The sequence below is a fragment of the Triticum urartu genome, chromosome 7A (assembly GCF_056163025.1).
Source record: "Triticum urartu cultivar PI428250 chromosome 7A, HENAU_Tu73, whole genome shotgun sequence".
In the NCBI taxonomy this organism is placed as follows: Eukaryota; Viridiplantae; Streptophyta; class Magnoliopsida; order Poales; family Poaceae; genus Triticum; species Triticum urartu.
Window position 1 is genome coordinate 34,067,682 of NC_141879.1, and position 4,780 is coordinate 34,072,461.

The 4,780-nt window shown below is 44.4% G+C and overlaps 1 long non-coding RNA gene across 1 annotated transcript; it reads right to left on the reverse strand.

Annotated features, from left to right (window-relative positions):
- Positions 1 to 871: 871 nt before the first annotated feature.
- LOC125522247 (uncharacterized) lies at positions 872 to 1,703 on the reverse strand. Its single transcript, XR_007289705.2, has 2 exons — positions 1,565 to 1,703; positions 872 to 1,232 (listed from the first exon to the last, which is right to left on the reverse strand). It is a non-coding gene; the product is annotated as an uncharacterized LOC125522247 (long non-coding RNA).
- Positions 1,704 to 4,780: the final 3,077 nt, after the last annotated feature.

Here is a 4,780-nt window from a genome sequence, read left to right on the forward strand (position 1 = left end):
ATTAGTTACCTTGCTGTTTTTTTTATTTTCAGATTACAAAAACTATTATCTACTATTCATATTGCACTTGTATCACCATCTCTTCGCCGAACTAGTGCACCTATACAATTTACCATTTTATTGGGTGTGTTGGGGACACAAGAGACTCTTTGTTATTTGGTTGCAGGGTCGTTTGAGAGAGACCATCTTCATCCTACGCCTCCTACGGATTGATAAATCTTAGGTCATCCACTTGAGGGAAATTTGCTACTGTCCTATAAACCTCTGCACTTGGAGGCCCAACAACGTCTACAAGAAGAAGGTTGTGTAGTAGACATCACCCCATGCCATCGAGATCCGACACCATCAATGTGTGTGATGAAGCACCGCTCCTCCTCTTGTCACCTCCAGCCATCACTTGCTCCAAAACGATGCCCCCATGAGGGAAAGCGCTACTAAGAACACCATCATCGTCTGATCCAGAAGACCCAGATCTAGGGTTTCCCCCAGAGCATCCTGAGCCTGATGACGCCAACTGCAACAACGATGCCTCGACAAGGAAACGACATCAAAGATGCCTAAATGTTTGCTGAGGCAGCGTGTTGTGCTGTGCTCCGTGGGCTGTAGTGGGATATGCTTGTCACACTGGTTTCGTTGGTTGGCAATGGAACCGTGGCCGTGTGCCCTTTTTCTCTAAAAGAAAGTTATCAATATGACAACAGGAGTCTAAGACCAAGTTGGCAAGACCAGACAACCAAACTATACTCCAAGGTTAGTATTGTTGTAAGAAGAATAACATAAATTTATCAAAGTGCAAGATTGAGGACCAAGAGAAATTTGTCTAGAGATTTACCTCTGATGTTCCTTCGGAACGCCCTAGGTTTTTTTGGAATGAAGCTCAAGAAGGGCCCAGCTTTGAATTAACAAAGCCATCAACCGGCTAGGATTACAACTCGGAACCAGCACAAGAAAGAAAAGAAAACGGCAAGATACAAAGGTGCTGGAAAGCAGCTCACAAGCCTCCTACACATCAAGCTAAAAAGATCAACAGGGAGGAGCACTGCTCGGCGATGAAGAGGTCCTGAACGCGATCAGAATGCCATGGAAGAAGTGGAATGCTCACACTGGATGAACACGTCCAATGACAAAGCAGGGCACGCTATCGCCTAATCGCCAGAAGCCCTGACCCAACACATCCGCCCAGCTCCAATGTCAAAGAAGGCCCCTGCCTCCTCGCCTGGCTCGAAAGGAAACTGGTTGGAGTTTACAAAGAAGCACATCCTGAACTAGAAGGGGATTTTTGTCCCACGACCTAAAAAGAGAAGACAGCGATGGCAAACCAAACCAAAGAAGCATCTCTTGTTCACCGTGTTTTCATGGAGAAAAAGAGGCACATTGACGAAAGAGAAAACGAATGAAATGGCCATCATTTTAGTACTAGCCTAGATTCTGAAAGACAGAGTTGGAGAAGATACAACCAACACCCGGCAATCAACAAACAAACAGCTTCGGAGAGGGTATAGCTTGTAGAAGCAATCTAGAAATGCCAGCACAACTATCACTAGAGGGTATAGCTTGCATCTACCTCCATGGGTACGGTGCTCTCCATCATAGGCGCGCGTGATGGAGGACGCTGAATATGCTGGGGAAGGAGAGAAGAAGATGGAAGGTAAAAGAGATGTGGATGGGAGTCCTCGAAGGTGAAGATAAGGTAGCAAGGGTGAAGCGATGTGTGGGATGAGTGGGACACGCGTCGTATGTGGGAGGCGATGGATGCACTGGGAAAATCAGCCGGTTGATGGTAATCTTTTCCCTCAAAAAAGTTTTTTGCAAAAAGGAAAACGAAAGGAGAAGTCCTGGCTAGCTGTGGATCCTTGGACTGGATATGATTTCGAGTTCGTGCGGCAAACAGACCGATGTATCGGCTCGTACGTCCGCTTTATATACTACTAGCACATATGCCCGTGCGTTGCAACGGGAGATAAATAGTATGCATTTAAAGTCAATGACAATTATATGTGCAAGAAAAATCTTATGTGCACACGAAAAAAAGAACGTTTAGCTTTCTCAGTTTCGCCACGTATGAAAGAATCAATCCGCTATTTTTCCATTCATAATCAAGGGCATTTAAGAGTTTTGTTACATAACCGCACGTCAGATAAGGCTGATGAGATATTCAATCTACTTTTCCTTTCAATCCTTTCGATCGATGGGATTTTAAGGTATGAAATTTCTAAATATTCTAGGAAACATGAACAATTTTTTAAATACGGAACAGTTTTTTTTAATTATGTACACTTCAAAAAAACACGAAAAAATATATGAAAGGGAACATCTTTTTAAATTCACAAACATTTTCTGAAAATACCAACGTTTTTTATAAAAATATTAACATTATTTGACTTTGTGATTTTTTTTTAAAACGGGAACATGTGTTGAAAATTCATAAGATTTTTAGAAAATGTGTATCTTTTATACAAAGCATTATTTTTAATTGTGCAAATTTCACTAAAAAGAAATATTTTTCAAATTTGGGGCGTTTTTTAAATGCCATTTTCATTTAAGACATCTCGAACAATTTTTAAAAACAATAAATGGTTTTTTTAAGGTTCCGCATATTTTTCAAAATAGCAAAAAAAATTCAGAATTCTTAACATTTTCAAAAAATTGTTTTTCTTCAGTGTGAATTTTTTGAGAGTTTTTAATTTAAGAAATAAATTCTAAAAGAAAAATAAACTTGGAAGGGAAGAAAGACATAGGGAAAGGAGAATAAAATAGAAGTAAAAGACAGAAACATAGCAAATGGGCCAGCCCACTATTGGTTGTCCTGTGCGAAACTCCGACAAAAAAACATGAACATTATTTGAATTTTTGAACATTTTTAAAATTGGAACATGTGTTTCATAAGATTTTTATAAAATGTGTATCTTTTATACACGAAGATCATTTTTAGTTGTGGCAATTTAACTGAACCAATAATATTTTCTTAATTTGATGCATTTTTTGAAATGCCAGTTTCTTTTTAGACATCTCGAACAATTTTGAAAAATATGATTTTTTTTGCAAAAATGGGAAACTTTTTGCTTGGTCTGAATATTTTACAAAATTGCAAGAAAATTTTGGAATTCTGAACATTTTCAAAATTTTGTTTTTTAATTCGGAATTTTTTGTGAGAATTTTTAATTTATGAAATAAATGATAAAACGAAAGTAAAATTGGAAGGGAAAACGAGATAGAAAAAAAATAAAAGAAATAAAACACAGAGACAAAGAAAAATGGGCTAGCCCAATATTGGCTGTCCTGTGCGAAACTCGACTATTTGTCGCCTTGTGCGGGAAATAGTATTTTGCAAGCTGCATGGGCAGACAAATAAGTGGGCAGGCTTTGCAGGGCCAGAGCACGCGGCCCACGTACGGAAATTCTTTTTTGGCAAACAAAGGCATAAAAAATTACTACCACCTCGGATAGTAAAAAAAGTTTTTTTCGGTGGTGAACGGATGAAAAAATTGGCGAAACGCACTTTGCTTTATTAGTAGGTATAGATATAGATATCTCTACTCCTAATGTCTCAGTTGGTAGGTCGCGTTCCGAGTTTTATTTTCGTCCCACCTCACCCGGTCTTTTTTGGTACTTCTTTGGTACTTGCTCCCACCTCCCGCTCAGCCGCAAAAAACCAGAAAAACCATGTCGCGATGCCCCTGCAGTCCAGGGCCGCACCTCCCTTCGCACCCATCTACAAGCAAAAATTAACCAACGAAATAAAACCTACGAAAATTAACCAGCGAAAGAAAACCCTAACCAAACGCACGCACGACTCTCCTGGCCTCCACTCGCACGCACGACTCACTGCCCTCGTTCGCCGCCGCCCTCCATCCCTTCGCTGCCGCCCTCGCACATCTAGGCCGCCGCCGCTCAGGATCTCCTCGACCAGCCCCGCCTCTTGCGTCGGCCGCCACCGGCGTGCCTCCGCCCTGTCTCCCCCATCGACCCTCGAGCACCTCCTCGTCGTTAAGTCCCTGCGCGCGCCCCTGCGGCTAACCCTAGCCGCCGAGTTGTGCTGCAGGCAATGAGGAGCGGAGCGAGGCGGGCGCGTCGCTGAGTGGGTGGAGCGGCTGGGGCGTCGCGGCGTGGGTGGAGAAGCAGGGGCAGCGGTGGCGCCGTGCAGGGGCAGAGAAGGAAAACGTCCTTCGTGGCACAACCGTCCTTCGTGGCGCCGTGCTAGGGCGTCGTGGCGTGTGGATGGCGGCGCTGGCCCTGCTTTTCTCCGGCCGGTGCGCGTGCTGTTTGCCCCGTCCGCAGGTGCTGCGCGTGTTGCGCCGGCCCTGCTTCTCCACGGTAGGTGCGCATGCTGTGCGCCCCGTGCGCGGGTGCTGCGCTGACTGCTTGCAAGCTGCGCGTACGGTGGCCGGCTTGCTAGCTGCACTTGCTGCTTGTACTACGCTGGTTGTATGTACTGATGCGTGTGACTTCTTCTTTGATTTTCTTTCCAACGTGCTAATCTTGTTTTGTTGATTTTTTGAGCCGCAGCAGTTCAGGTCAGAGGTCACCAAAACCCATATCCATCATTACTGGTTGGTCCGGTGTCATGGAGCAAGGGCCGCTGGTTTCGCCGTCGTGGGTGGAGGTGCACCATCGAGGAGCAGCAGGGGAGGAGTTGCAGCATCGAGGAGCAGCAGGAGAGGAGGTGCACCATCAAGGAGCAGCAGGGGAAGAGGTTTTGTCATAGATGCGTGGGCGGCGGGCGGATTCAGGACTGGATTTTTACTTTTTGAAACGGGAATACATAAATTCTTAGGTCAGT